The sequence below is a fragment of the Pan troglodytes genome, chromosome 5 (assembly GCF_028858775.2).
Source record: "Pan troglodytes isolate AG18354 chromosome 5, NHGRI_mPanTro3-v2.0_pri, whole genome shotgun sequence".
In the NCBI taxonomy this organism is placed as follows: Eukaryota; Metazoa; Chordata; class Mammalia; order Primates; family Hominidae; genus Pan; species Pan troglodytes.
Genome location: NC_072403.2, coordinates 33,012,012 through 33,036,490, shown reverse-complemented (window position 1 = coordinate 33,036,490; position 24,479 = coordinate 33,012,012). Strand labels below are relative to the sequence as shown.

General features: G+C 41.1%; 1 long non-coding RNA gene and 1 pseudogene across 1 annotated transcript; both read left to right on the top strand.

Annotated features, from left to right (window-relative positions):
- The first annotated feature begins 438 nt into the window (after window positions 1-438).
- Window positions 439-4,882, top strand: LOC107975089 (uncharacterized). Its single transcript, XR_001718337.1, has 2 exons — window positions 439-491; window positions 4,757-4,882. It is a non-coding gene; the product is annotated as an uncharacterized LOC107975089 (long non-coding RNA).
- PANTROV1R-PS215 (vomeronasal 1 receptor panTroV1R-ps215 pseudogene) lies at window positions 8,606-9,497 on the top strand (annotated as a pseudogene).

Here is a 24,479-nt window from a genome sequence, read left to right as displayed (position 1 = left end):
GAAGCCCCTGATTCTGGCAATCAATGATCTTTCATTATCAATGTAGAACACACTTGTAAAATGTTCGGAAAGTGACCACTCTAGATTCTCAGTTTTTTTTTTTTTTCCAAATTGGTTCCTGAGCTTTGGTGGTGAATGGAGGAGATGGGAGGAGAATATAGTAAAAATGAAGAAACCCAGGCTCCTTAGTAAACTGTTCCTCATTACGGTGCCTTCTACTCGTTACTGCACATTTACTATAATTAGGATCAAGATGTTTCTGGGCCCAGCAAATTATCGAGCCGCAGGGAGAGGGCAGAGTTGTACCCAGGGATTCACATTGTGCAGAAGGACCCCTTTTCCTTTAGCAAAGTCAGAAATTATGACATTGACATTGTGACACCAGTGGGAGTTGCCCATGAGCACTGGGACTTGGGGAAATATAAACAGGCCCTGGTTGGTGCTGCTCTGCCAGAACAGCCACCCAGAGGCATGCTACACAGACTCCCCAGGTGAGTGTACCTGACAACTGTGGATTGGGGCTGCCTTTGGCTTTGGAAGGGGATTGTCCAGGGCAGAGCTGGTCAGGGGTAGGCAGTGAAAGAGAAGAGTCTGAGGTCTTCTGTCACTTGTGGAAGAGGAAGGTGCCAGGGCCCAGGGAGAAGGTGGCTGATCATTTCCCAACTCCCATCCAGAAACATCTGCTTCTTTCTGGTCCACAAGGGAGCCAGAGCCATTGTACAGCAGTGTTTGATGCACTGTGCCTGGAGCTGCCCCTTCTTATACAAGGAAGAGAAGTATAGGTGACATCAGACATCAGTGACATGTCAGCCTGGATGCGTGGGAGAACTTTTTCTCTGCATTCTTCCCTCAGCATTTGTGCACTTTCTTTCCTAGCAGTTGGAATTTTTAGTTAAGCTATGCATATTATTTCCAGTGTCCTTCAGTCTTTTCTTTACGTGCCACTTTTGTCTTCTTTAATAAGGTTTAGTATTCCGAGGATGTTTAAATTTATTCTGCATTTTTCTTTAAATTAACACCCTAGCTCCAAAACATAATATGGTGTACTTTTTTAGAAAATTGTTGAGATGTGGGGAATAGGACAGATGTAAAAAGCACACCATAATAATACTAATAGTTACCTTATGGAAAATTGTTCTTCAGTACTTAGTTGCCAAGCACATATATAAGCACTTCCTACATCAGTTCCTTCAGTCCTCATTCCTCACTAGAGACCAGTACAGTACAAAGCACTGCCCTTATTTTACAGATGAGAATATTGGGTCTTACAGAGGTCAAGTAATATGCAGATATAAATTAGGAAAGCCAAGACTTGAACTTTAGAGTGACTGAAGGCAAAGCTTATTCTTGTGAATCTGTGCAGTTGTATCTCCTAGACCCAAGGACGCTAGATAAACATCTAGGAGATTCAGAGACAGTGAGCATATCAGTCAGGGTGGGAAGTAGGAATTAGATAAGTTGACCTGGGAGGGAGTGATCAGAGGAGTAGCAAAGAGGATGATCACAAAGATTGAGGGGATGAGATGCTGAGCATGGTTGCTCATGCCTGTAATTCTAGCACCTTGGGAGGCTGAGGTAGGAAGATCACTTGAGCTCAGGAGTTTGACACCAGCCTGGGCAACATAGAGAGACCTCATTTCTACAAAAAATTAAAAAGTAAAAACTAACCGGGCGTGATGGCATGTGCCTGTATTCCCTGCTGTGGTGGGAGAGTGGCTGAGGGCTGAGGTGGGAGGACTGCTTAAACCCAGCAGGTCTAAGCTGCAATGAGCTGTGATCACACCACTGCACTCTAGCCCGGGCAACAGAGCAGAACACTGTCTCAAAATAAACAAAACAAACAAACAAAAAGATCAAGGGGATGGAACAAAGTATTTGGATGGAAAATAAGTCAATAAAGTGAATTGAGATATTCCTTACGAACATATTCCAGGTCTTGACCAAACTGTTTAACAATTCTGTGAGTTTTTATTTATTAATCAGTGTTGTTTTTGTTGTTGTAGTGAGTTGCCAATTATTATTTATTTATTTACATTTATTTATTTATTCATTTATATTTGAGATGGAGTCTCGCTCTGTCACCTAGGCTGGAGTGCAGTGGTGCAATCTCAGCTCACTGCAACCTCCACCTACTGAGTTCAAGCGATTCTCCTGCCTCAGCTTCCCCAGTAGCTGGGATTGCAGGTGCCCGCCACCATGCCTGGCTAATTTTTGTATTTTTCGTAGAGACAGGGTTTCACCATGTTGGCCAGGCTGGTCTTGATCTCTTGACCTCGTGATCAGCCCGCCTCAGCCTCCCAAAGTGTTGAGATTACAGGCATAAGCCATCTATTATTAAATTGTTTGTCAAGCACTATATAAGAGGAAGACATTCTGGAAAATGCAATGCACAAATGTAGTCCACAATATGGATCATATTATAACCATTTTAAACACGAAGAAATAGAGTCCCAGGGAAGAAAACACATGCTCCCCAAATCGTGGAACTAGTAACTTCCCAAACCAGGGATGTACACCTATGCTTGTCTAATGGCCATGTTCATGATGCTTCTTTTATCATCCACTGTCTCTGAGCCCAAAAGACATGTTGTTTTCGGGCTTATAATGGAAAACAGGCCTTGAAAATGTGGATACATTGGAAATAGCAAATCCCATGGTTGTAATTATAAGGGAAACTTTGTTTTTGTTTCCCATCCTTTATACCTGATGTCAACTCAAGCAGATCCTTAATTTTTCTTTTCAGAATTAGGAAATAAAATTACCTAAAGACAGTTTAAATCACAAAAGCACTTCCAATCAGGAGTACAATATTCTTCCCTCTGTGAGCAGAGTGTGAAACTTTGAGCTGAGTTAGGGGTGTGGCCTGCTTTTTCTCTTTGCATCTCCTGCCTCACAGTAGATAGGAAAACAAAGGGACTATTTATTTGACTCATATTTATCTATTTAATTATTTATGTGTTCTCACAGGAGAACAAAGGGACTATTTAACTGACTTAAAGCCAATTCTCTCCGAGACACTTTTGTAAATTCTTTGGAGGCATTTCTGCTGGGCACTTCTAGCTGCAACTCACCCTGGGCAAGCAATGCCTCTCCTTCAGGAAGCCTACTCCTGAAAACCCCAATGATTCTGCTGCTTGTGATATACACACAGGCTTTTCCCTGTGCATACACTCAGCACGTTGGACCACTTTCATGGCTGATATCCCTACTGCACTGTCAAACCTAGTCCTTGAAAGGTCTGCAGCATTGATCACCCATCACCTTGAGCACCTTTACTTCCCAGTTACATCCTTCTCCTCTGCTGTGAGGGACCTTTGTCATTTTAATTAGCCCAAGTCAGACACCGGCCTCCCTATCCCCCAACCGTGTGTAACAGCTACAAGGCAGACACTTCGTGCTTCCTAATAGGTTGAGGAAACATCCTTTCCTAGATGTGACATCACCCTTCACTCCTCTCACTTGACAGGGTTCACAATATAGCTCTCTTCTGATTTCTTCCCATAATCTTCTCTAAATTGCGCTTTCTTACCCACTGAAAAACCTCAAACTAGGTTGTAGGCTCCCAGGATCCAAAAACTGTAAAACCAAATCTACCCAAGAGGCACTCAGAGATGATTAACAAATGCCTGTGTGCCCTAATGACTCAGCCAAAACTTCAATTTTGAGATTTTTTTTTAAATTTGTATTTCTTTTTTCTTCTTTTTTAAAATAGATGAAATTATATGTAATGATATTTTGAAATATATGCATTATGAAATGACTAAATCCAGCTAATTAACATATATATAACCTCACATAGTTATTTCAATTTTGAGATTTTATTACATGAAGCAGTCACATAAGGCTGTGAGATACCTAAGCCAACAATTGTACTAGGGTTGACTAAGTGTTAAGCAGAGACTGGTCCAAAATGCCAGTGAATAGAGCAGATAAAAAATAAATCTAGTTAATGTTAGGGGTGGCATTACAAGAAAGATGACATGAATGACATTTAAAAGATGATATTTTAAAAATTATCTTGATTTTTAAAAAAAATATATTTATATATTCATATATATATATATATATAATACATATATGAAAGCTGGATTCCAAGCAGAGGCATTGACATGCACAGGAATATGAACAAGAAAAATGCATTTTAAAACTATAAACCATTCATTGTGTCTGAAGCATGGAGTGCTAATACATTCATTAGACTCATTTAAAGTATATATGTTAGTTCTGTGGTGTGAACAACAAATTACAAGAAATTAGAGATTTGTTCAAGAGAGCCCAACGTGTGGGCTGCCACCCACAATTCATGTACTATCCAATGGGGCCAAAGTGACCTACTTTCTGTTTCCCTTCCCTGTACCTCGCCTTGGTAACCTTATGCCTTTGCTCATGAAATTTCATTTGTTCCTTCTGCTCACCCATTTCTACCTTTCACAGCCCGTAACTGTGGATATTCATAAACCCTTTCCTTTTGGGTCTACCATAATGCCACATTATCTAAAAGCCCTTTCTCAATAGTCTCCTCTAAATGACCACACTCGCCTGATATCATGTGTTCCCATGGCACTCACTGCAGACATCTGTCTTGGCTCTTCCACATGATATCTTTCCCTATCAGTGAGTAGCCCTTGATGGCGAAACCACATGGTACTTTTCTATTTAATTTCCAATATCTTATTCAGGGCCTATTATATGGTGAAATATCCAGGTACATTTGTTGGATAAATGTTTTCTTTAATCTATCATATTTTTCTTGCAGGTTCATAAGTCTTTCATTCAGAACAGTGTCTGAGTTTAACCCATTTTGAAGGCCTCAACTCTGATAGAAAAGTGCTTACTAGAGATTCATATATACTTGGTTATAAATAAAGGCTTTAAAAGTTAAGGTGGGCTTAATGTATACCATGATAAAGTGTTTAAATCTTCCGACAATTCTTCTTAATATTGAAGCCACACCCCTTAATTATAGACTTGGGCTGGGCATGGTGGCTCACGCCTGGAATTCCAGCATTTTGGGAGGTTGAGGTGGGAGGATCACTTGAACCCAGGAGTTTGAGGCCAGCATGGGCAACATGGCGAGACCCTATCTCTACAAAAAATACAAAAATTAGCCGGACATGGTGGTGTGCAGCTGTAGTCCCAGCTACTTGGGAGGCTGGGACTTGAGTCTGGGAGGTAGAGGTTTCAGTGAACCAAGATCACACCTCTGCACTCCAGCCTGGGAGACAGAGTGAGGTTCTGTCTCAAAAACAAAAACAAAAACAAAAACAACACACACACACACACACACACACATATAGAAAGAGAGACTTGAAAAACAATGTAATTAATGAAGCCCATATCTGCAGAGATTTAAACACCACTAGCCCTCCTGGCCAGCTATCTCACTTGACTTTGGGGTTATGCTGTCTCTCATATAGAAAGCCTCTGCCAAACAACTCCAAGAGGTACACCCTATGTTCTCCAGGTTGCCTTTGGTTCATCCTTAAATACTGGCTGTAAAAGCCTTGCAAAAGGTTTCTTAGAAATACATGTGACCTGCCGGGCACAGTGGTTCACGCCTGTAATCCCAGCACTTTGGGAGGCCGAGGCAGGCAGATCATGAGGTCAGGAGATCGAGACCATCCTGGCCAACATGGTGAAACTCCATCTCTACTAAAAATACAAACATTAGCTGAGTGTGGTGGCACGTGTCTGCAGTCCCAGCTACTCAGGAGGCTGAGGCACGAGAATCTCTTGAACCCAGGAGGCGGAGGTTGCAGTGAGTTGAGATTGTGCCACTGCACTCCAGTCTGGTGACAGAGACAGACTCCGTCTCAAAAAAAAAGAAAAGAAAAGAAAAGAAAAGAAAAAATAAATATGTGTGACCTTTCACCCCCTCCCAGCGACCAGAGCAGGCATAAAAGTATCACTTGCCCAGTCCATTTGTCATCCTATTCTAGATAGCAAAGACAAAATTCTCATTCCAAAAACTGCTATGGGTATCTCAGAATGGTATGTTTGGAAAATAACTAATTAATCAGAAGCATTTCAATGCAGGGAGAGTAAATGTAAATATGTCAGAGTTTATTGTGGCTCTTGAAAGATGGCACATGTGACTTACTGGAGCTGGTAACAAGAATGGCAGCCTTAAAGTTTAAACCTACATATACATCTGAGAAGACACTGAAGTCCCTAATGAATGTGTCATCGGACATGGATTGACTTGAGTTCTCCATGTCATCTAGTCTTTAGATTCGTAGAGAAGATTCTGCTCAAACAGCTGCTCCCCAGTTGGCTCCTAACCTCATCTCTGTGATTAATATGCACTTTAACAACCATAACTACATGCTTATTTGATTTTTGTTTATGAACTGTTTATTGAATATTATTTTGCAGGCATATAGCCAGATGACTTAGATGAAAAGTGAGTCTCTTTCCACAGTTAGGTGGCAGAAGAAAAGTGAGAAATACAGAGTGACAATTTGGCCCTGTGAGATCAGTGAATGTTTAACAGGCAAAAGAAGTCTAAATTGATTTCTGATGGATGGATGGGAGGTAGCTATGAAATGGGTGGTGGCAGAGGTAAAATATTGGCATAGGGAGCTTGTGCATATATCTATGGATAAGTGTAAAGATTAAACTTTTTGCAGTAATTCAATGTACCTCCAAAATTCAGTATGAGTTTGATAGGAAAGGAGGCTAAAAGTGTAAGCTTTATACAAATCAAAAGAAGACAAATGTTCTTGCATAGATATAAAGCTATCAAGGGATTATGAGACATAAATTCAAATAGGCAGATTTCTAATTTGAAATCTCAGTCTGGCAGAAAATGGATGGAAAAACCTGGAGGAAGAGTGATGAGTTAGAAAACTATTATGTCAATCAAAATATGAGCTATTAGGGTAGCATTTTTGATTAAGAAAATGGTAGAATTAGACAAATGTTAAAAGATAGAATCAACAGGATGTTGATCTTGGCAGGGTTCCCTGGATCCAGATTCTGAAAATGGAATTTGTGTTCACATAATTTATGGGGGGAGTCAGAGGAAGAGGAGGGGATAAAGCAAGTTTGGGCAGATGAGCAAAGTTAGCCCCACAATGCAGTCTCAGCTAATAAAATATGTCAGCTGCCTCCAGTCTATGAGATTATGGAACAAAATAACAGAGGGACCCACAGGTTGAAGTTATGGGGAAGCTTGACCTTCCATGTCAGTCAGTAATTGGCCTAGGTGTTCTGAGTAAGGAGAGAGAGAGTGCTTGTTCTCTTGGTAGAGATTGCTCTCTTTTGGCCAAGGGAAATTCTCTAGAGAAAGTGCCAGCTGTGAACTGTTTCCAAGCAACATTCACAGCAATTGGGAGATGGACGCACATGCTATATCCAGGAGATCTGGAAGGGGAATTCACAATGTTCAGGATAACATAGAGTTGGTCGAATATTGGAAGTGAGGGAAGATAATATTCAGGATTACAGAGTAGGAATTTACTATTTTTTAGGAAATACATGAAGTATAGTAGGATTGTGGGGAGGAATATTGCCACATATATGTGGACATATACAGAAGGCGATTGCTATGGTTTCAATATTTGTTGCTTCCAAAACTCATTTTAAAATGTTATCCTGGCCGGGTGCAGTGGCTCATGCCTGTAATCCCAGCACTTTGGAAGTCCGAGGCAGGTGGATCACGAGGTCAGGAGTTCAACACCAGCCTGGCCAACATGAAGAAAGACTGTCTCTACTAATAATACAAAAATTAGCTGGGCGTGGTGCATGCCTGTAATCCCAGCTACTCGGGAGGCTGAAGCAGGAGAATTGCTTGAACCCAGGAGGTGGAGATTGCAGTGAGCCAAGATTGCACCTCTGCACTCCAGCCTGGGCAACAGAGCAAGACTCCATCTCGAAAAAAAATTAAAAAAAAAAAAAGTGTTATCTTCAGTGTAGAAGTACTAATAGGTGGGGCCCTTAAGAGGTGATTGGATCATGAGGGCTCTGTGTTCATGAATGGATTAATCCATTCATAGATTAATGAGTGAATGGATTATGTGTTATCATGGGATTAGGCCTGCTGGCTTTATAAGAAGAGGAAGAGAAACCCAAGCTAGCATGCTTAACCCCCTGGTCATGTAATGCCCTGCACCACCTTAGGACTCTGCAGAAAATTTCCACCAGCAAAAAGTGTTCATCAGATGTGGCCATTTGACCTTGGATTTCTCAGTGTCCATAATTATGAGAAATAAATTGCTTTTCTTATAAATTACCCAGTTTCTGGTATTCTGTTATGAGCAAGAGAAAACAGACTAAAACAGTGATGTTGGTAGAATCAGGTAGATGGCGTATAATGCAGGACAATGTGTTGTTATAAAGCCAGGATACCCCTTGGGTTTTGATTCTTCAGATGTGCCTACTTCCCCCAACCATGTTATGAAATAGCATGAAAGCCTTTACCAGAAGCCAAGGCCATGCCCTTGAACTTCCCAGCCTGAAGTACTACAAGCTAAATAAACTTCTTTTCTTGATAAACTATCCAGTCTCAGGCATTCTGTTATAGCAATTCAGAACAAACTAGTTATGCTCACTTTGTTTGTTTTTCTCAAAAGGTTCCTCTTGGTTTTGTCCATGAAGTCAGAGAATGATCTGGAATAACTCCATCCAGGGAATAATCTTTATTTCTTTTACTGGATCTGGCATTGGAGGGAATTTCTTTTTGTTTGCGAAGCATGTGTACATGTTTGTCATGAGTTCCAAGAAAAAACCCATAGACCTTATTCTTATCCACCTGGCTTTTACTAATGCAATGACACTTTGTGTCAGAGGAATCTCAGATGTAGTGACAGCTTTTCATTTCGGTAACTTCCTAGATAATGCTGGTTGTAAAACTACAATTTATTTAGGCAAGGTAGCTTGGGGCCTTTCCGTCTGCACCACCTGTCTCCTCAGTGTGGTACAGGCCATCACCATCAGTCCCAAGACCACCTTGTGGTCAAACTACAGACTGCCTGGCAAGTTCTTCCTTATCTCTTCCTCTTTTGGATCTTTAATTTTCTGATAAGCTCCAACTTGCTCTGCTACCTTAGAGCAGTTAATAGCATGAATAGGTCTGAAATTAGACCACATATTAGTTATTGCTATATGCCACCATCTAAGCAATAGTTTGGTGGGTTTTTCTCACTCTCATGGCTCTTTGTGATATCATCTTTCAGAGTCTCATGGGCTGGAGAGGTGGGTCCATGGCTTATCATCTGTATAAACATCACAAGTGTGTCTCCTGCCTTCAGAGCTCCAGGTTTGCAAATAATTCCAGCCCAGAGATCAGAGCTACTCAAAGTACTCATTCTCATGACCTGTTTCCTTTTCTTTTATTGGGCAGATTTTATTTTCTCCTTCTACATAGGTTCCAGCTTGACAAATGATTTTATGATATTAAGTATGAAAATATTTCTAACAGTTGGTTATGCCTGTGCCAGTCCCTTCATGCTGATCAGCAGGGATTCCATTTGGTTAACTGCTGGCACACTCACTAAGAAGTTGGGAAAATTACTTTCTACATTAACTCCTCCAGTAACTAAAGGTATATGTAAGAAACATGGCTGTGCTTTGGTCAAGGAATAGGCCGAGGCAGACATCTGGGCCAGAATGACTCAGCGAGTTTGGAACACAGGCGCACAATTCCATGGATAATGTAAACACAACTATGTAGCCATAACATGGGAAGGCCATCACTTGGCTCTGAGCCACTGTTGTCTATAAAATGTATAATTGCCCTGTTGACACTGTGCAAGTGTACTCGTGCCCAGAGAAAGAGATAATCAAAGCTGTCCCTCTTTGCAGATAGACAGTGGGGAGCCAGGGCACAGCACAACTCGGCTCGTGACCAGAGAGAGAAAGTTAAGCTGATGACCCTGAAGGCAGGGGAGAGCCGGCCATACAGCTGTGTGTGGAAGGGGGCTGCTGAGAGGAGCTGCAGAGCTGTAGCAGACAGCTAGACAAGGCAGACAGTGTGAGAAAGCTAGTGTGAGTAAGCTGTTGTTGAGAGTTACTACTGAATAAAGCATCTTTCACCTGCCTGTGGCCCCCCCGAGTGTTCTTTCTGCTCATCCACCCACTCCCTTCAGACCTCAACATGACAATTGGTATAGTCGTGAACATGACAGTATATTATTTGGTGATTTTTTTGTCTTTGCCCAGCAAAAAGTTTGTCCTGCATAAATTAGCAGTGTCTTATAAAAATAGTGTGCTAAGCTGGGTCCTCCCAGAACCAGACATCAAGACAAAATTAAGTGTTATTAGGGGAAATACCTGTCAGAGAAAATATCAGCTGAGAGAATCATCAGACCACTCAGTGCAAGGATAGAGGGAAGAAGGTTGGATGGAAGCAACCTAGGCCACCTTGCAGTGTAAGTTGAGTTAAGCAAGGAAGGCCTGACACTAAATTCAGCTGTTGGAGGAGTCCTTAGTCTCCCAGAAACTTTGTCTGTCTTAGTATCCCTTATGCACTCAGTTATTCGCTGGAAACAGTTCATGGGATGCTGAGCCACAGCAAAAACACAACAAAGCATTTGGGAATAGAACAGCTAGGGGCCCTGGTCAAATAATTTTACAGTATTTATGGTCCACAAGGTATATTCTTATGGCTGTTAAAAATGAGATTACTTTTTTTGTGTGTTTAAAAAGAAGTCTATTTCGAGGCAGTCAATCTGATTCAGGGGTTCCAAAAAAGTTGGGAAGACAAATTTCTTCTAGGCTTTCTTTTCACCATTGCTGTGATATGGCATTTGTCTTCATGCTTGTACAATTATTGATCCATCTCCTTTCTGAATAGGAAGGAAAAAGAGAAAGCAACAAGCATGAAGATGAAACATTTATGTGAGGAAAGCAAGATTTTGTGAGAAATTTCCACCAAATATTGTGCATATTTTTATTGGCAAAATTATATTACTTGGTCATTCCTATTTGCTAGGGTGTCTGAGAAATGTGCTTCCAGGCCCACCAGCATTAAATTTTACAGGAACTGACAAGAGCTTGTCTCTTTGAGCTGAGGAAGAGACGTTTTCTTTTCCATTTGTGGCTAAAATTCTTCTATTTACTCTTCTTACTGGATACTAAAAGCCATTTTCACTTTTCCAAAGATTCAATATGAGCTCCACATCTCCACCTCCACCCTCTTTCTTCTTCAGTCGCTCCTCTTCCTCTGCTGTTGAAAAGAACAAGACTCAAACAGAAACCCTTTTTCCTCCTCAACACCTCTGACACTCACAGTCCTCACCCATGATGTTGTTTACAACCTAATTTTCATTATTTACTGGAAAATGTTACTTCAAAAGAATGTCTACAAGGTATCTCAAAACATAAAATGGATAAAAGTAATTTTAATTAGCATTTAGCAATTGATACATTCAGATTTATGTTCATCAAATTGTTTGGAGGAGGTATATTTCACCTATCTGTTCATAGGAATCTGGAGATTGTTTCAAGCTATACATTATATCTCTTTATCTAGTCATGCCATATATATGTCATATATAGTTCTAAATGTTTTTTCCATGGCTATTTTAATCAAAACAAAGAAATTTTGGAATTCAAATAAAACAATATGAACATTTTAAAATAAAAATTTAGAATTTTAGAATTCAAATTTGAGGAGTTTTAGAATTCAAATAAAACAATAAATTTTTATAACTAAAACCAAACTTTTTTAATTTCATGACTTTATACTACTAATTAATGTAAATAAAAATTTACTGTTCAGATAGTCTCTAATTTACTGTTTTTAAAATCATGTACACATGCTGTTTCTTTTAGAATTCAAAACAATAAAGTTATTTTATAATTCCAAACCAAGTCTTTTTTATTTTCATGACTTTATGCTATTATTAGTGCAAATGATATAAAGTTACAGCTTTAATAATCTACAAGTTATTCAACTTTTAAAAGTAAGTATCATGTTGTTTCTTTATTAGATTTATTTATTTATTTATTTATCTATTTTTGAGACAGAGTCTCCCTCTGTTACACAGGCTGGAGTGCAATGGCGCAATCTTGGCTCACTGCAACCTCCGCCTCCCAGGTTCAAGTGATTCTCCTGCCTCAGCATCCCGAGTAGTTGAGATTACAGGCGCCCACCACCACATCAGGCTAATTTTTTGTAATTTTAGTAGAGACGGGGTTTCACTATGTTGGCCAGGCTGGTCTCGAACTCCTGACCTTAGGTGATCCACCTGCCTTGGCCTCTCAAAGTGCTGGGATTACAGGCGTGAGCCACTGTGTCCAGCCCTAGATTTACTAATTTAAAAAACATTTTAATTACAGTGAATCAACTAATGGAAACTTAAACACAGTTTGAAAGCACTGGCCTAACCTATCATTAGTTCTTTTCATCTTACAAAAGATAGACCACTGTAGACACTATTGATTATCTGAATGCTGGTAATTCAAGTGTAGGACCCACATGATGAAGCCAGTGAAGACTTCTCTAGGTGGCCCCAACCTTTCTGCAAATAAACTGAGCATCAGGGAGGGCTGGACAGTGCAAAAAGAAAAGAAAAAGAAAATCTCATGAGATAAACAGATAAACAGGCTTAACAGATAAACAGGTTGAGCAAGAATGCTACAAGTCTATTCGCCGTACTTAATATTTATTTATTTATTTATTTTAAATATATAATATAGAAAACACCTAATAGCATGAATTATGTATGCTTTTAGTGAGTAATCGCATTGACATTTGAGAGGGAAACATTTCTTTACTGGTCCAAACTAGACAAAGCTACTGATTCAAGGTACCATTTATTACCTAGGTAAAGAAGACTGCCTCTTATGGAAATTGCCAGCAACAAACAAATTGTCCCTGTTCTGATTTGCCTCTTATTTTGGTATTTCCCCCCATTCTTCTTAGCTCCACAGCTGTTTTTAACAGCAGTTGTTCTAAGCGCTGTTACTCAAGATAACCCAGCTTTTTCCAATCTACCCAGCTCAATTTGGTTAAAGTTCATATGCCAGGTTGCTGGGCATTGTGTTAATGGAATATTAACATCCCCCCCTGCAAAGGATGGGGACTGAGAAAGGAAGTCACATGACAACATTCTAACAAAATAGAAAAAAACATAAAACACGACTAAATCAAGAGATACAGCAGTTCTGAGAAAGCCATATCACATCACAGTGAAGCAATGAAGAATAACCCATGAAGTCCAAGTTAGGGAGGTACCAGAGGGTGGAGAGGGAAGGTATGGACATGAGAATTCCTCTATGAGGAAAAGCAAAGAGCCTATTTGTGTGACTTAGGGTAGAACTAACTTAAACAACAAGCCTGGAAAATTGGAGATGATGATGTGAAATGGTTTGAAATCCAGATTAAGGAGACTGAAGATCCTTCAAAGAACTTTGAGCAGAGCAGTTTATATTGCCAAACTGAAAGTTAGGAATTGTCCTCACAGTGGACTTTTAGGAAGTGTGGAAGGTGGTGAGACTGCAGAAGGAGAGACCAGTTAGGAAGATATTGAAATAAAGAAACCCTGGACCAATTTTTCTCTTTGGTTTCTGATGACAGTGAGGACAAATACGCAGCTGTGACCCAGGTCTTATCACAGGGTCTGATCCAGAAATTCCTTCACTATGTGTACAAGGAATGGGCAAGTGAGTGAATAAAAGGAAAGAGACAGATTCGAGGGATTGCACAGCAAGAACTTCACACAGTATGGATATTTCCATGGAGAAGCAGAAGTCAGAAAAATTTTGAAGTTTTGAACTCAGGTGCTAGGCACTTAGAAGTTTCTGACTTGACGTCTATTGAAAGGATAAAGGAATTCATAAATATGGAAATATTTGTTGAATGAATGAGTGAGCAGCTGTGCAGAAGAACTGATGGAGGAACCTTGAGCTAAGATGGAGGAAAGCACATGTTTTACAGTTAGAAAAGTATCTGCTTTCCACATCTGGCTTGGCCCCCTAGCATGAGTGTAGTTTTAGGAAAGTTATTTTACTCCTAGGAGGTCTAGCTTCTTTTGTAAATGGCAGGTAATCACACATAGATTTATGTAAAAATGAAATTGGATAAGTAAAGTGATTTCTTTTTTAGTGTGCCCCACAGATTAAAAATATGGTGGTGATTATTCCTATGAGGTCCTTTTGCTAGCATTTTGAATGGGAATATCTCATCCTATATGGTTTCAAGTGCAGATTTAAATTAAAGGGAGAAAATTTTAGCCAGGAGATAATTTTGGAAGCCATTTCCTTCAATAGATGGACATTTCTGAGGGAATAAAGATCCAGATGAGAATAGAAAAGGAAGTCTCATCAAAAGTAAGACACAAGTGGCCTCATTGGGAAGTCCAAAAGGTCTTCTCCCTGGGTGAGCAGAGAATAGTGTGGACACTGCAGCCCTTGGACACTGTATCCTTCTGATCACTGAGGTAAAAAGGGGGCCGGGTGTGGTGGCTCATGCCTGTAATCCTAGTGCTTTGGGAAGCTGAGGTGGGAGGATCATTTGAGGCCATGAGTTTGAGATAAGCCTGGGCAATATAGTGAGACTCCTTTCTCTATAAAAAGTAAAATAAAATAAAATTTAAAAATTAAATAAAAGAGACCCCTCTCACATTGGCTTATTTGGCTAGGACTCTAAAACCAGTGTTTCTGTACCAGGACAAATGAAAATACAAAAAGCAGTGCTTTGGGGACAGAAAGCATTAAGCATGATTCTGCCCCCACAATCTGGAGGAACATTTTATTGTAGTCAGCTCCTAGTGCATTCCATGATCAAAAGTGTCATGTTTCAGCCAAAGAAAGAGCAAATTTGTCTTCATGAGGCAAAATAAATCAATTGTCCTCTTTGCTACATAAAGAGAACATGAAATACTCTGTGCTAGTAGTAATCAGTGGGACATATTTAGGAAAAAGAAAAGGAGGTCTGAATGTCTATCTGATTTTAACAAAACTGAAAATATTTGGGGGGAAAGAGGAAATGTAGAGAATGGACTAGAAATTTGGCCAGTTACAGAACAATGTGCTTGAGGCTGACAGATTGTCTTTGATCTTCTGAATCATCCATGGAAGGAAGTAAAGGACATCCTTTGAGGAGCTCCCAGTTTGGGGGCGGATGAAGATTAATTCAATTTTTTCACTTAAGAAAATAACCCTGAGTTTCTAACTATGCCAGGCACTGCTCTAGAAGCAAGGAAATAGAGCAGTGATCAAATGGAAACAGCTCCCCTACACTCCTTACCCCTACCAAATAATCCTGGTCTCAATGAATATATTGGGGAAGGAGCAAGGTCAATAAACAAAACATGCAATGTCAGATCTTCATAAGCTTTTCTTTAAAAAAAATAGAGGAGTGGCTGAGTGCGGTGGCTCACGCCTGTAATCCCAGCACTTTAGAAGGCCAAGGCGGGTGGATCATGAAGTCAAGAGTTCAAGACCAGCCTGGCCAACAAGGTGAAACCCCATCTCTACTAAAAATACAAAAATTAACTGGTGTGGTGGTGGGCACCTGTCATACCAGCTACAAGGGAGGCTGAGGCAGGAGAATGGCTTGAACCCAGGAGGCGGAGGTTGCAGTGGGCCGAGATTGCCCCATTGCACTCCAGCCTGGGTGACAGACCAAGACTCTGTCTCAAAAAAAAAAAAAAAAAAAAAAAAGAGGAGTAAAAATGAAAAAAAAAAATAAAGCAGTAAGTAGGGACAGAAAATGCAAGTGGGGTGGCTCAATTACAAGACAGTTGAAGTAGGTCTCACTGACAATAAGAGTTCCCAGTCTTAGGGCCTTTGTGTTTCTCATTAGAAAGGGTGAAGGCTCCATTCCAGGAAAGGAACAGGAATTCTGCCTACACACAGCTGCTCTGGCCCAGCTCAGCCCCTGGGCAACTGTGCTGAGAGACTCATGCATGACATTTCAAAGTGACAGACCAACTCACCTTCATGGAAGATGCAGCCATGGTGGAATTCCCAGTGTAGCAGGGAATTCCCAGGGAAGCAGGTTTGACCTCAGCTTTCTCAGTCAACAGTGCACAGAAGCACCTGCTGAGTAGTTTCAGCCACTCCACTTCCCTATAGGTAAGGGTGCCCAAATGGTGAGAACCATGGAAGGAACATGCAACTATTGGCCATGTGAGATAAAAGGATGCAAAAAGAATTCATGTTTATATATTTATGTACACAGATGAGTACACAGACACTAATAGGAGTGATTGCTTATAGTTGATAGGGTAACTGGGTGGTTTGGGACTGAGGTGGAAGCAGGATTGTTTATTGTATTTTTTAATATATGTGGTTATTAAACCCTAGAAGTGCAGTACCTATTCAAAACCATGAAACAAACAATTCCAGGTATTTTTTTTTTTGGAGCTTGAGGGCCAACCCTTGTTTGCTCCTTGGGCTCGTGGCTTTCTTTCGTTTCTTTCTCTTTCTCTTAGTTTTGTCACTTGAATCTTTACTACTGTCACCAGATTCCTTGCATTTACTCTTAGCTGATCAGAAAAGGAAGAACGTGACTTTTAATGGACATTTTTTCCCTAAAGTTATTTCTTTTGTTATCTTGGAGATCTGCATACACACACAGAGCTATAAAGAACAGTCAGATGCCCGTCTAGTACACATCAGGCATGCTTCAATAACTACCTACATTTTCAAACTTGTTTCTTTTACTATTATTTTGCTATAATTATAGATTCAAGGAAGTTGCAAAGTTAGTACAGAGACCCCATGTTTACCTGCATGGTCACATTTTACATAACTAAAGTACAATAACAAAACCAGGAAATTGCCATTACTAGTGTGTATATGTATAGTTCTAAGCCGTTTAATAACGTTTAGATTTGTACAAACTCCATTATGATCAATATAAATAATTATTCCATCACCACAAAAATCTCCCTTCTGATATCCCTTTATATTTACGTCCACCTCCTAACCTCGTATCCTCCCTATACCCATCATTTATAATCCCCGGCAATCGCTAATCTGTTTTACATCACTGCAATTTTGTCTGTATATGTATACAAATGTTGTCATGTATTTGTACGTGTATATGAAATATATAAACACATACATATATAAAATCATACAGTATGTGAACTTCAGAGATTTTTTTCCACTCAGCATGAGGGAAGAGAGAGACCCTCTCATATTGTTTTATATTATTTTATACCCAGTACCTGTTTTAAGAAAAAACAACAAGGAAGTAAAACCAAAGACAGGCAGCCCGGCGCCAGGCCCGAAACCAGGCCTGGGCCTGCCTGGCCTAAACCCAGTAGTTAAAAATCAACTCATAACTTAGAAACCAATGTTATTCATAGATTCCAGACATTGTATAGAAGAACATTGTGAAAATCCCTGCCCTGTTCTGTTTCTCTCTGACCACCGGTGCATGTAGCCCCTGTCACGTACTGCCTGCTTGCTCAAATCAGTCACAACCCTTTCATGTGAAAGCTTTAGTGTTGTGAGCCCTTAAAAGGGACAGAAATTGTGCATTCAGGGAGCTCGGATTTTAAGGCAGTAGCTTGCCGATGCTCCCAGCTGAATAAAACCCTTCCTTCTACTACTCGGTGTCTGAGAGGTTTTATCTGAGGCTCGTCCTGCTACAAGCATAATGCCCTCAAGATCTATCTAAATAGTTGAATGTATCAATGTTTAATTTTTTATGGCTGAATAGTACTCCATTGTACAAATTGCCACATTATGTTTAACCACTCACCTATTAAGAGACATTATGATTGTTTTCAGTTTTGGCTATTCCAAATAAAACTGCTGTGAACATTCCTGCACAAGTTTTGAATAATGCTGCAATAAACATGAGAATGCAGATATCTCTTCAGTATACTGATTTCATTTCCTTTGACTGTATACCCAATAGTGGGATTGCTAGATCATATGATAGTTCTATTTTTAATTTTTTGTGTAATCTCCATACTGTTTTCTGAAACGGCTGTACTAATTTTCATTCCACAGAGAGTGTACAAGATTTCTCTTTTCTCCATATTCTCTCCAACACTTGTTATCTTCTGTCTTTTTTATAACAGCTGTTCTAACAAGTGTGAGGTAGTTTTTCATTATGGTTTTAATTTGCCTTTCCCTCATGATTAGTGATGTTGAGCATTTTTTCATGTACCTGTTGTCCATTTGTATGTCTTCTTTTGAGAAATGTCTATTCAGGTTCTTTGCCTACTTTTTAATTAGGTTCTTTGTTTTCTTAACATTGAGTTGTTCGAGTTCCTTATATATTTTGTACATTAACCCCTTATCAGATGTATGGTTTGCAAATATATTCTCCCATTCCATAGATTGTTTCTTTATTATTCCCTTGGCTGTGCAGAAGCTTTTTGATTTAACATAATCATACGTTTTAATTTTTGCTTTTGTTTGCCTGTGATTTTGAAGTCATGTCCAAAAAATCATTGCTCAGATCCATGTCATGGAGCTTTCCCCCTGTTTTCTTCTAGTAGTTTTACAGCTTCAGGTCTTACATTTAAGCTTTTTCACTCATTTTGAGTTGATTTTTGTATACGGTGTGAGATGAGGGTCTAATTTCATTCTTCTGCATGTAGGTTTAGGGCAAATTGGACCATCTTGGCTCACTGCAACCTCCGCCTCTCGGGTTCAAGCAATTATCCTGCCTCATCCCCCCCGAGTAGGTGAGATTACATGCGCACACCACCAGGCCAGGCTAATTTTTTGTGTTTTTAGTAGAGATAGGGTTTCACCATGTTGGCTGGGATGGTCTCAAACTCCTGACCTCAAGTGATTCGCTTGCCTCGGCTTCTCAAAGTGCTGGGATTACAGGTAAGAGCCACTGCACCCAGCTGCAAACATCTTTAATTCTAATGTTTGTCTTTCACAACAACTCTTCCAGTGGCAGAGTAAAAGAAAACTATTTGGTAAATGTTACCAAAATTACTAGTGTATTTATTCTTTTGATCCAGAGTTTCTCTTCTAGGCCTTGATTCTGTAGATATACTTGCTCTTGTGAGAATTACAACAGGAAAATTACTACACATTGAAGCATTTGTTATTTTATAAACACAATTAGATATCTAGCAAAATGAGCTAGTTTTCTGGCTATTTGAAAAATAGTCATTAAGTATCCATTTATACAAAGGAATTTTATAGAATATATGAAAAAATAAGGAAGTTCAAAATGTACTGATACGGAATTGAAACGGGAAAAGTTCCTTTGGTCTCTTTGCAGGGCGTTCAACAGGGAGAGTGGCTCGCTTCTTCAGTGCCCTGCTGCTTAAACCTCTAGGGGAGCATACAGATGGACAAGCTTGGGCCTCCAACCCCACGGCAGCATCTAGAGGTAGATGTTTACAGCTCCTGAAGCCCCAGTGGGCGTGCGCCCTGTGCTCTTTTAGTTTTGCTGCCTATAAGCGGCTTATGTTAACCAGCTCAATTAGATCCTCTTCTTTGTCGTAAGGACAGAGGGCTTTCGGTATCCCGGGTTCTTGCCTTGGTGTATTGGAAGAATCAGATTACACCTGGGCTTAGAGAATGAGTGCAAGGTTTTATTGAGTGGAGGTAGTTTTCAGCAGATGAGGGGTGGAGTGGGAAGGTTTTCCCCTGGATTCCTGCCGCTCAGCAGCCCCGGCTCTCCTCCAACCGCCCTGACCAAACTCCAAGTCGTTCGGCCGGTCGGTCGATGGCCTGCAGGCTTGCCGGTACCTGTCAGCGTGCTCTCGACACCCTCTCCACATCCAGGTGCTTGTGTGTTCCTCTGCCAATGTGTTTGTCTTGACGTCCAGCCGCGTGTGTGTCTGCCTGCTAGAGTCTTGGGGTTTTTATAGGCACAGGATAGGGGCGTGGCGGGCCAGGGTGGTCCTGGGAAAGGCAACATTTGGGTGCAAAAGCAGGAGTGCCGAGTGCCTGTCCTCACCTAGGTCTGTGGGCACAGGCCCGGGGGTGGAGCCCTTGAGAGGGACCCACCCGTCTCCTCCCAGCACTTCCTTGCCCCCCTTCGGTATCAGAATGATATCTAAGGTGTAAATTTAATTAACAAAAGAGAAGCAATGCAAGAGTAATAGTATTCTAAAAATGTGAAATATATATTTAAGTTGTTATTATATCCATGAACAATCTCTGGAGGAATGCAAAAGAAACTCTTAAGTGTTGGCAGAAACTAAGAAAATAGAGTCATAGTACATAGAATTTCATAAATCTCATTTTGTATATTTCTGTAGTGTCTTATTTATTAAACATATTATTGCATTGTTTTTCAAAATGAATAAATTAAGTTTGAAAACAATTTGTGGCTTCTTTCTAGACATCATTCATTAATGTCTTTGCACTTCTCACAATGCTATCAGTGTCTTTTTCATCAAAGAGCTACAAAATAATCTGGTTCTACATTAATTTAAATGAATAATTCAGTTATTAATTTCTTAAAATGGAATCATTAAATACACATATTTGGTGAGAATACATAGTTCTGGCAATCAGATATCTGATGAGGCCATTTTGAAAAATACTTGATACTATTTTACTTTTTACACGTTTATAGCACAAAATGTTAAAATTGATAGACAGGCTTTCCCCCCATGTTTTACAGTCCCTTTACCATGTCTCTGTTGTAGCCCTTGTAAACATTTGGGTTTTTCACCCCTCTACTTAAAAATGGTGAACGCTTACTTCTTTTCTGGTTTGGCTTTTTGGCTGTCTACATGGCTTTTACATAATTTATGTTATTATATTACACTGTAATTTAGGAACTTCTCTTTCTCATATCACTGTGGCTTACATGAAGGCAAGGAGCATGCTATCTATCTCAGTCTCATAACTTTTCTGTGGCAGCCTTTTCCTAGTATCTAACATAGAAAGTAAGACAAAGTAAGTGTTGGTATTTGACTCAAAAGGAAAAAAATGTAAGGATCTGGAAATAATAGTAAGAATGACATATTAAAACTGAATCATACGCCTGTAATCCCAGCACTTTGGGAGGCCAAGGCGGGTGGATCACCTGAGGTCAGGAAATTGAGACCAGCCTGGCCAAGATGGTGAAACCCTGTCTCTACTAAAAATGAAAAAATTAGCGAGGCGCCTGTAATCCCAGCTACTTGGGAGGCTGAGGCAGAGAATTGCTTGAACCTGGGAGGCAGAGGTTGCAGTGAGCCGAGATGGCACCACTACACTCCAGCCTGGGCGACAGAGTGAGACTGCATCTCAAAACAACAACAACAACAACAACAAAAACTGAATCATGGGCCAGATGGTGGCTCACACCTGTAATCCCAGCTTTTGAGAGGCCAAGGTGGGAGAAATGCTTGAGCCCAGGAGTTCAAGACCAGCCTGGGCAATTTTGTGAGACCCTCATCGCTACCAAAAAAAAAAAAAAAAAAAAAAAAATTTAAATTAAATTAACTAGGCATGATGGTATGCGCCTATAATCCCAGTTACTTGGGAGGCTCAGGTGGAAGGATCCCTTGAGCCCAGGAGTTCAAAGCTGCAGTAAGCAATGATCATGCCACTGCACTCCAGCCTGGGTGACAGAGACCTTGTCTCTAAAAAATAAAATACTGAAGAAAATATTATTGAGTATTAAGAATAGACATGAGGGCTGGGCGCCGTGGCTCACGCCTATAATCCCAACACTTTGGGAGGCCGAGGCGGGCGGATCATGAGGTCAGGAGATCGAGACCATCCTGGCTAACACGGTGAAACCCTGTCTCTACTAAAAAAATACAAAAAGTTAGCTGGGCTTGGTGGCGGGCGCCTGTAGTCCCAGCTACTCAGGAGGCTGAGGCAGGAGAATGGCGTGAACCCGGGAGGCGGAGCTTGCAGTGAGCCGAGATTGCGCCACTGCACTCCAGCCTGGGCGGCAGAGCGAGACTCTATCTCAAAAAAAAAAAAAAAAAATAGGAGATGTGTAACTAGTGATGTAATGCCCAACCTTGTTTTTACTAACCTTTTTAGACTCTCCCTTTTCCTTTAATCACCTAGCCTTGTTTCCACCTGAATTGACTCTCCCTTAGCTAAGAGAGCCAGACTCACTCCATCTTGGCTCTTTCACTGGCAGCCCCTTCCTCAAGGACTTAACTTGTGTAAGCTGACTCCCAGCACACCCAAGAATGCAATTAACTGATACGATACTGTGGCAAGCTATATCCGGAATTCCTAGGAATTCATCTGATTGATAACGCCCAAAGCCCCGAGTCTGTCACCTTGTAATAGTCTTAAAGCCCCTGCACCTGGAACTGTTTACTTTCCTGTAACCATTTATCCTTTTAACTTTTTGCCTACTTTATTTCTGTAAAATTGTTTTAACTAGATCCCCCTCCCCTTTCTAAACCAAAGTATAAAAGAAAATCTAGCCCCTTCTTCAGGGCCTAGAGAATTTTGAGCATTAGCCGTCTCTTGGCCGCCGGCTAAATAACCGGACTCTTAATTCGTCTCAAAGTGTGGCGTTTTCTCTAACTCGCTCAGGTACAACAGTGGCACATAACTAAGGATACCCTGGAATTTGAGTTGTCCAAATAAGTGCTATTCTGTACTTCTCTCTGAAAAGTCAAAATTGAGTTGAGAAAACTTAAATCTACAATCTTAATCAGAAAATAATTAAAAATAAACATAATTAAAATTGTTGCACATCTAAAGGAGTGGGAAGCAGGGAATAGAAACTGGAAATACTGAATTTTAGAACACATTGATGTGGCTAATAACCACATGCACTGCCTTTGACTTCCATGTATTTTGTTACCAGTAAAATAGAACTAGAAAGATGAACTCTACATATATTGCCTGTAAAATCTTTATTATTATTATTATTATTATTTTCCGAGATGGAGTCTCGCTCTGTTGCCAAGGCTGGAATACATTGGCACGATCTTGGCTCACTGCAAGCTCCGCCTCCTGGGTTCACGCCATTCTCCTGCCATAGCGTCCAGAGCAGCTGCAACTACAGGTGCCCGCCACCTCGCCCGGCTATTTTTTTGTGTTTTTAGTAGAGACGGAGTTTCACCGTGTTAGCCAGGATGGTCCCGATCGCCTGACCTCGTGATCCGCCCGCCTCGGCCTCCTGAAGTGCTGGGATTATAGGAATGAGCCACTGCGCCCGGCGCCTAAGATTTGACGAGAAAAAGGAGCTGAAACCTTTTATAAATTTGGTGACATAAACCTCCCAATTCAGTAAGTTCAGAGAACGCTAAGCAGGATAAACCCAGAAATATCCATACCCAGACACATCATAAATTTCTGAAAATTAAACCAAAGGAAAAAAACCTCTAAAGTGGCCTGGGACTACTTGTAAGAAAACAAAGTTTCTCAAGTAACATTGGATTTTTCATAAGAAATCATGAAGCTGAGAGAAAACTGCATTCATCGCCTGACCTTATTAAATCCCTACTCTAGTGTTTCAGTGACATTTCAGGTTTCCATTGGTTCATGTCAATTCAGAGCCACTGTTCACTAACATCTGAAAAGTTCAATTGAGTTTCCTTCCCCACTACATGGCATCCTAGTGTGTTCAGAAGTGGTGGGTTCTTGGTCTCACTGACTTCAAGAATGAAGCCACAGACCCTCGCAGTGAGCAGTTCTTAAAGGTGACAGGTCTGGAGTTTGTTCCTTCATGATGTCCAGATGTGCTCGTAGTCTTCCTAGCTCAGGATGGAAGCTGCAAACCTTCGCGTGAGTGTTACAGCTTTTAAGGCGGCGCGTCTGGAGTTGTTCCATTCTCCGGGTAGGTTTGTGGTTTCGCTGGCTTCAAGAGTGAAGCTGCAGACTTTCGCGGTGAGCGTTACAGCTCACAAAGGCAGTGTGGACCCAAAGAATGAGCAGCAGCAAAATTCAGCACAAAGAGTAAAACATAACAAAGCTTCCACAGCCTAAACAGGGAACCCAACAGGTTGCCGCGGCTGGCTCGGGCAGCCTGCTTTTATTCTTTTATCTGGCCCCACCCACATCCTGCTGATTGGTCCATTTTACAGAGAGCTGATTGGTCCGTTTTGACAGGGTGTTGATTGATGCGTTTACAATCCCTGAGCTAGACACAAAAGTTCTCCACGTCCCCACTAGATTAGCTAGGTACAGAGTGTGGGCACAAAGGTTCTCCAAGTCCCCACCAGAGTAGCTAGATACAGAGTATCGATGGGTGCATTCACAAACCCCGAGCTAGACACAGGGTGCTGATTGGGGTGTGTACAAACCTTGAGCTAGATACAGAGTGCCGATTGGTGTATTTACAATCCCTTAGCTAGACATAAAGTTCTCCAAGTCCCCACCAGACTCAGGAGCCCAGCTTGCTTTACCCAGTGGATCCCGCACTGGGGCCGCAGGTGGAGCTGCCTGCCAGTCCTGCGCCGTGCACCCGCACTCCTCAGCGTTTGGGTGGTCGATGGGACTGGGTGCCCGTGGAGTAGGGGGCGGCGCTCGTCGGGGAGGCTTGGAGCCCACGGAGTGCAGGGGAGGGTCAGGCATGGCGGGCTGCAGGTCCCGAGCCCTGCCCCACGGGAAGGCAGCTAAGGCCTGGTGAAAAATTGAGCACAGCAGCTGCTGGCCCAGGTGCTAAGCCCCTCACTGCCTGGGGC